The sequence below is a fragment of the Engystomops pustulosus genome, chromosome 1, assembly GCF_040894005.1.
Source record: "Engystomops pustulosus chromosome 1, aEngPut4.maternal, whole genome shotgun sequence".
Classification (NCBI taxonomy): Eukaryota; Metazoa; Chordata; class Amphibia; order Anura; family Leptodactylidae; genus Engystomops; species Engystomops pustulosus.
The window spans coordinates 94,242,675-94,251,606 of NC_092411.1; the positions used below are offsets into that span (position 1 = coordinate 94,242,675).

At 38.9% G+C, this 8,932-nt stretch overlaps 1 long non-coding RNA gene across 1 annotated transcript; it reads right to left on the reverse strand.

Moving 5' to 3' along the window:
• Nucleotides 1–440: 440 nt before the first annotated feature.
• LOC140127417 (uncharacterized) lies at nt 441–5,458 on the reverse strand. Its single transcript, XR_011854986.1, has 3 exons — nt 5,328–5,458; nt 1,932–1,967; nt 441–918 (listed from the first exon to the last, which is right to left on the reverse strand). It is a non-coding gene; the product is annotated as an uncharacterized lncRNA (long non-coding RNA).
• Nucleotides 5,459–8,932: the final 3,474 nt, after the last annotated feature.

Genomic DNA, 8,932 nt, shown 5'->3' on the forward strand with positions numbered 1-8,932 from the left:
GCACACAGTGTGAGGAGGAAGTGCTCTCTGCACAGTGTAACAGCTGGTGAAACTTCGGCACAGAGGGGAGGGGCTCTGATAACATCTCCAGAGACCTTCTGGCTAATTAGTATAATTTAAAAAGTTGATTTTAGAAGGAAAGAGACGATGGATAACACATATAAGAAGAGTTTTAAACCACAGTTGCAGTCCTTCGGGTTTATCCATGCTTTATTTTAATGGAGATTTCCTTTAAGTACCAATGCAGACAAATACAAACTACTTGGTTCTCTCTTATTATTATATTCCAAGTTGGCTTCCTAGAGGAACCAATGGGGATCAAGCACATTGGAATTGTCTTTTCATGACTTGACTCAAAGCTTAAGATGTTAAAGCCCAAGTACCATTTTTATATTGTCCTAAAAAAATATACATTAAAAATAAGCCACTTTTCAGGTTTTTTTTCTATAGTTCATTTCCTATACATACTATGAATCTCTACTGTAATGACTAACAAATTCTGAGTAGTGTGATCCTGCAGTCTTGCGGTCTTATACTTCCCGTGGTTTCTTTTTTATACTTAATACTGAAGGATGTGTTCATCTGTTTTATTTTTATAACACTTAGGTTGACATAAAATCTCTAGGACAGATATTTCTTTGTCTTTTGTGATAGAAAATAGTGTAATGTACATTATCATGCTTGTTGTGCCACATAATCAGAATAACAATGCATTGTAGTTGCTCAAATTTGTGACTTTCTGTTTTTTTTTTAGCTAGTCTGGAATTGGATTGGTAGTCTTTGCATAGCATCCACACACACAACATGCCTGCAAGCCTTAGGACCCAGGAGACAGCATCCAGCAGGTAGCATGTGGCCAGAATACTGAGGAGACCAGGAACCAGCAGAGACAGCAGGATGGCGTCCATCATGGTTACTCTGCAAGATAACATGGTTGGCGATGACAGACCATCAACATTACAATAGGCCATAATTGAAAATTACAACCCTTTAAATCAGATAACATTTTTGGCAGAAAATAAATGGACCTCAATAATACCGCAAATACAAACATGAACTTGAATACATAATTATTCTATAGTTCCCTATTGTTCCAAATGAGTGGACAATTTGGAAATATAAGTGGCCAAATGTGTTGCGGTATTGCCGATTTTCCATTCCGACAGATATATGCACTGTTGTTACTGTGTGGAAGTAGTAAATTATTAAAAGTATATTCTGTCTGATGGAAGATTGCTAACTTGGCACACTTAATATTTTATCTAAAATACTCCAGGCAATTTATAAGTATACTTTATTGTCGTACTGGGAGGTACGTGTAGGCACACACTTTACTGTACCTGTATCTTGTTATTTTGATAACCTTTTATAAGTGAAATCACATCAAAGAAAGCAAAAACCAACACAAAAATACACTCTAATCTAGGGATTTTGGATGGCTCTGACTTTCACCGACTTGCTGTCTTGGCTCCACTCATGAACACACACACTCTATGAGATCAGTTGGAAGTGCAGCGGTGAAAAAAAATTTAGACATCAAATAAATGGATTTTTTGTCAAGTGGAGTTGCCTTTGTTTGCTTTTCTTTAACAAACAGCTGACAGCTTTTTCTTTAAGGCCACTAAATTCAGAGCCAAAGATGTTTAACTGCTTGGTGTGTTTTGTGAGGCAGGGCAATTGTGTTGGCTATTTGCTTTCTGTGTAATAAATGAGATTGCTTCAGGTGAGGAGTGCTGGAAGGGTGGAATGTTAGGACAGATTTACACCTGTCCCACAGCTTAAATTGACAGCACTATAGCCTACAGAGATGGCCAGTGGTGCCAGCCAGTCTGGAAGTCATCAGGTAACTCCTATAGAATAGAAACTAGATTACGCACACATCCACAACACTTTTTTCATGGTTTCATGTGCATCACTAACAAGTCACCTACCACCTCAGAGCTTTGTATTTTTTTTGTGTGGATTACCTGCAACATAAAAGATAGGAAAAGTTATTATGCATTGATCTTTGAGTAAATATGATACAAAAGATATTAACATAGAGTGTAATGCCGTATGAATCATAACATTAAGAAATTAAATAAAATATGTAATTATTTAAAAGGATACTAATCCAGAATAAAGTCATATATATATATATATATATATATATATATATATATATATATATATACAAATATATAGTTATTAGATTATTTGAATTCTATGCTATTACTGTACATCTCAATTGCATAAAAAAAATTCTCGCCTTAAAGTAAAAAAAAATCTGTTCTTTTTATTGGTAAAAATTGGTAAATATAAACATTGATGTACTACATCAGATGTCATATATTTTGCAAATATTAAGCCAAAACAGTATATAAAAATATGTCATATCCTTACTGGTTTGTAAGGGTATTGCCCGTGATAATCAATTACACTTGATAATCAGCAAGTGAGACCAGCTGTATAAAAGGGTAAGTTAGGTGGTCTGGAATCATAAAATATGTGTTAATAGAATAAAAAGGAGGAAAACATCAGCACTGCCTAACAGAAGCAAAATGTAAATTATTATATATCAATTTTCAAACAATGTGAAGTCCATTGGTTTAAGGTAAGAATATTCACAAGAATAGAGTTGATCAGAAGTAGAGAGAATGAGGTGACTCTCACAGATTACATTTTTTCCATTGATTCATCCGGCATAAATATAACAGTGGGACGTGGACACTGAGAAGATGTAACTGTCGGCGACCTTGTGCTATGTGTTTGTCTGCTAAAAACTGGTTCATTGGTGAGTGCCTCTTTTTTCTATCTACTTCCGATGCGACTTCACCTGCCTTGGCAAAGCACCTCTGTTCACTTTTGTTTGCTTCCTTTTTGATTAGTTCCCTTTTGATTGTTTTGAATAAGTAAATTGAAGGTAGTTCCAGTCTACCCCTTAAGGACGCAGGGTTATTTCACCCATTTCTTGCTCTCCACCTTCAAAAATCCATCACTTTTTCATTTTTCCTTGTACAAAGTTGCACGAGGGCTTATTTCCTGTGTAACAAATTTTATTTTTCATGATGTTATTTATTATTCCATGCTGTTTACTGGGAAGCTGGAAACAAATTCCAAATGTGGAAAAATTGAATGTGTGTCACTTTTTTGTAGGCTCGGTTTTTTACGACTTTCACTGCTTTCACTTTCCACCGACTTTCACCTCTGCTTTATTCTTTGTTTCGATACGATCGCGGTGATACCAAAATGACATAGGTTTTATTGCTTTTTAATACATTTTCAAAAATTTAACAAATGTGTACGAAAAAGAAAAAAACATTTTTGCCATCTTCTGAAGCTAACAACTTTTTCATACTTCGGTGTCCAGAGCTGTGAAGTGTCTTTTCATTGCTACCAATTTGAGGACTGTGCAACATTTTGATAACTTTTTATTACATTTTTTGTAAAATGGTGTCACGTTTCAGACATTTGGGTGCCATCATCCATTATGGAGATCACCGCCGGCAATAACCATATTCATATTTTGATAGACCGGACATTTTGGGACGCGCTGATACCTAATGTGTTTGTGATTTTTAAACTTTTTTTTTTCACTATTTCCTAGACCCTCTAGGGTACTTTAACCCTAGATGGACTGATCGTTCCTACCATATACTGCAATACTACTGTATTGCAGTATATGGCATTTTTGCATAGGATTCATTACAATGAGGCAGTGGCTCATTGTAACAAATCTTCAGAAACCATGCAGCTTTGGGTCTGGCAAAGACCCGATGCTGTCATGGCAACGGATCGCTGCACTTCGATGACATTCGGGGGAGAGACAATCTCAATAAAGAAGACATCGCCCATGCGCCGCCATGTTAAGTGCCGGCGGCAAAGACAAGAGGTTAACAGTCGCGATCAGTGCAAGCACCAACCGTGGGTGTTAGTGAAGGGTCTTTGGTGCAATATGCAGCAAAGCCCATCTCTTTATGAAAAGTGCTAAGCCCGTGAGCCCTCTTCATAAACCCTTCATAGCTCTGCGCCGGATATATCTGTCGCAGAGCATGAAGGGGTCAATTTCTTTTAGCAAAATATCTAATAAGATCTTAATAAGGAGAAGCCATTGTTGCTGCCCATTAATCTCTAAGGGGTATTAAGGCTGTTTACAAAGAAGTCTAAGTCTGAGACAATACAAGACAATCTTCCCAGGAGTAGCTGTCCTGGCAAAACAACCCCACGGTAAGACTGTGAATTCTCAGAAAAATATGCAATATGGTTACAATTTTCTCTCTTTAAATATAATATGGTTGCAATTTTAAATGTTCAAGTTCAAGTGTGCCATGTTTGGGAGGGTTGCCAAAAACATAACAGCAAGACTCAAGTTTGGAAACCACAACACTTCTAGAACAATGGGCAGTGGGGAATGGGTTTGGGTTGCCAAATGCACCAAAAATGTGCAGCAATACCCAGCCCCTACAAATTAGACAAAAAAACCCCAAAAACAACAACTACTACAAGGTCTGTTACTAGGTATGATATGTATGTTACAGGGGATGATGGTCATGTGACCGCTGCCTCTATTACTTTCCTGCACTTGTTTACTTGCTCCCCCCATCCTACAGTTTATGTTAATGATCAGGTGGATGCCTTAAAAAAGACTAATAGGGACAAGTAAAATGTATTGATAGATGGATAAAGTATACAACCAGATTACTTAGCTTCACGATAGCAGACTTAAAAGTCTATACAAAACTTAAAAGCAAATGGTTATTCATCTTCTATAATTCCATGTTATGTTGATTTTTTCTCATGCTGAACACAGAACAATGGATTATATCACTATAATACAAAAGCATTGTCCGTTAGTCAGACGCCAGATCTAGCTCTCTGTTCTGCAAATAGAATCCAATCCAACTGATTTTATCATGACTTAAGGACTAATAAATAAACACCATGGAGACATAGAGACCATTGCTAGTGACACAAATGGCCTGAGATGTGAACAGTGACATTTAAATACATTACACAGTAAATTTTACTTGGCACAGTTTATAGGTACATTTTACTGAACACCATTCACAAATTATACATTTATTCAATTAGCATGAACTGCAGATAGAGCAACACATAGACATTGTTAGAGGTATCTAGTACATCAGCACCTTTACAGTAGAAGACATGACAGACAATGTCCAGACACCACAGGAATCTGCCTTCCATGTTTTCTACAGGTTACAGGCTACAACACAAGAGGTCACACATTCCCACCAAGCAAGGACCTGTCGCCACTTCCCACTGCCTGATGAAATGAGAGCTCCCTCAGCCAGCCCACTCAAGAGAGTGGAGCCAGTGGCACTCACCTTCCGTCTTAACACACACTTAGATGTCATTGAATCCATTAAGTCCCAGGGACGCTACGGGTCTGCTGTGCTGACTGAGGGTCCAGGCAAAATCTCTCAGCCAGCTCTCATCTCTCAGAGGTCTCTCTCTGGCCAAGAACCAAGTCTTGTTTGGAAACACAACAGCAGCTTTGTTCTGTCAAGTGCAAGGTGGCTAGCTTTATATTAACTCCTTGTATGCGGACAGACTGACAATATAAAAGCATGATATAATTCCTTAGAACTTTAAAAAGACTTTACAAATGGCGCACAGTATTAATAGGCCAAATGCACAAACTTTGATTCGTAAAAAGACAAAAATGTTTGGAGTTTCACATTCACTAATATATTCACTAACTGGACTGCACTAATTCTTTTTACTATCCATGATATGTGTGTATCCCATAAACCGTGGTTCTTTAGACCTAAACGCTGATACGCATTGTAAGATAGTAAGATAAATCCTGAAGTACAGCATAGGGCATTGTTAGGGATCGAGTACACAAACTGCCACCCAAAACCCACTTATTTATTGCAAAGTGCCAACATAGGAATTAAAGCAGTACCTTATGGCTCCTGATTCGTTGACAACTTTCAATCTTATTGAAAGCCCTCTTGAGAACACCTACATAGTTAAAAGAAGGAAGGCACATTCAGGCTATCACTTTGACATCTCTCCAGGGTACCTGACATTAGTTTTAAATAAAAATTCATATATTTATGGGGAAAATATACTATAAACTCAAGCATAAGCTGGCCTAAATATAACCCGAGGTACCTATTATTACCACGAAAAACTAGAAAAACCTATTGACTCAAGTAATAGCCTACGGTAGGAAATTCAATGGTCACAGTCTCCAATCTATATACAGTTATTCAGCCTCCTTCCAGTTTATAGTTAGCCAGCACCCAGCCCCCCAGTATATTGCTTGTCAGTCCCCGCCCCCCAGAGTTTATATCCAGATAGCCCATGCCCCCAGTATATAGCTAGCCAGCCCACTGCCTCCTGGTATTTAGCTATCCAGCTCATGCCCCCCAGTGTATAGCCAGTCAGCCCCTGCCCCAATATATAGCTAGCCAGACCCCTTCCCCGCCCCCAGTATTTAGCTAACCAGCCCCCAGTATATAGGCAGCCCCTTCCCCAATATATAGCCAGCCCCTTGCCCCAATATATAGCCAACCCCCAGTATATAGCCAGCCTCTGCCCCAGTATATAGCCATCCAGCCCTCAGTATATAGCCAGCCCCTGCCCCAGTATATAGCCAGCAGCCAGCCCCTGCCTCAGTATATAGCCAGCCCCTGCCCCAGTATACAGCCAGTCAGCCTCTACTATATAGCCTGCCCCTGCCCCAGTATATAGCCAGCCATCCTCTATTATATAGCCGACCAGTTTCCTGTATATATCTAGTCAGCAAGCTCCCAGCATATAGTTAGAAATCCATAGTATATATCCTGCCCGCCAGCCCCCAGTATATATCCAACCCTTCCCCAGTATATAGCCAGCCCCTGCCCCAGTATATAGCCAGCTAGCCCCCAATATATAGCCAGCCCCTGCCCCAGTATAAAGCCAGCCCCTGCTCCAGTATATAGCAAGCCAGACCCCAGTATATTGCCAGCTCAGTATATAGCCAGCCCCTGTTCCCAGTATATAGCCAACCCTCTCCCAGTATATAGTTAGCCCCTGCTCCAGTATATAGTTAGCCAACCCCTGGTATGCCCAGCCCATAAAAAAATAAATGACCTTTCCAATACCCCCTGTAGGTCCTTTTCTTGCTTCCGGTAGCAACTAGTCCATGCACGTTGGCCGCGCACACACTATGATGTCAGTCACTTGCTTACACCATAGTGTGTGCGCCAGCAGTGACAGGTACTGCGTAGACCACGCACACACTATAATGTCAGTGGTGGCTGATGTTATATTGGGTGCACGGCTAGGGGGCGCACCATTATGCCACTGTTGGAAACAAGAAGAGGACCTACACAGGGCCTACTGAAAGGTGAGTATTCAGTTTATAGACTGAGTTTGGGTTTTTCAGCACATATTTGTGCTGAAAAATTTGGCTTATACTCGAGTATAAATGGTAATTAAAAATGCATAATGTTCTGCAATGTAGATTTTACACTGTGAAAAGTAACTGTTCAGTTATCTTCAAAATTTTGATTTTTCTCTCCCATATACAACCTTTTCTTTGGCTTATTTCAAGGCAAATATTCCTTACCAAAACCCCACAATTTGATGCAATTTAAGCAACCCTAAATGTCTCTGCACTTTTTACAGTCTAGTGAGCATTTTGTGAAAAAGGAATTTAGTGCCTTTTTGGCAAAAATTTTAGCCAAATACTTCTGTTTTTAGCTCTGCAATTCAAATGATTGAGTGTACATATAAATTTCATGTCACTTCCCACAATATCAAGATAAATACAAAAACATTTTATCACAATATTTTGGTGTAGCCAAGGGTAAAAAAAATGTGTAATTTATTATAGGATTGCTACACAATTGTGAGTTTTAAGTCTCTTTTACGCGGACTGATTATATGACCAATTATCAGGAATAACCATTGCTATGAACAGTCAGTCCTAATAACTCACGGGAAGATTACTTTACATTTATGAGCCAGCCAACAACCAAATGCTCCATTGTCAGGTGATTTAATGTTTTATGCAACATAAAAGATACTAGGTTGTTGGCAACACATCGCCTCTTGTTAAAAGAAAGAGTTGCTGCTCAAATGTAATGGGATAAACAATTAATTCAGTTCCAAATAGCAGCAATGATTATTACATGTACATGCAGCCAAGAAGCAAGCAATGGTCAATGGATGATACTTTCTAGTTACTTTTATTGTTGACTATTGCTTTTCTGGTTGGTCCAAATTACATATCCACTTATATATAAGATATCCTATCTTTGTTTAGTATAATCACAGTTTGTATAATTGTGTTCTCGCCCAATACATGAAAAAACTTTCAACTTATCATAGTGGCACTGTTTAGTGCCAGTATGGTGAAACCTGTGTACTGCCAGTTTTTAGGTGCTGTGGTCAGGTGCTTAAGAAGTTTCAGGTCAATTGCCACAATTAGGACCTGCACCAAACCCATTTAATGACAGGTCTGCTGTATAATACAGGATTCACCCACCCTGTATAGAGAGGGCTCCACTCAGTTGAGAACAAAATGTTTCTCTCATCTCTTGTCCCCATAAAATACAAATAGTTTTATTGTAAGCTAAGATAGAACTTAATGTGAAATAAAATGTTTCGCTTTTTTCTCAGGACTGTGTATCACTTGGTATGTTCAATGTTTATATTAATAATGTTATTGAATTTTATTTATTTTGTAATGCAAAGTTTTTCCAGTTTTATGTTCCTGGCCTTTAGAGAATAGGTTAGGACGCATTCACACAACTGTATGGGGGACGTACATACGTCCCCCATAGAAAGCAATGGCCGTACGAAGCGATATGGTGCCACACGTACAGCTCTGTACATGAGAAAAGAACGGACATGTTCTATCTTTCCCCGTCTTACTGGCTGTGTGCAATGGATTGCTATGGAGTGGGGAGGGGTCACCCCTTCTCCTCTCCAT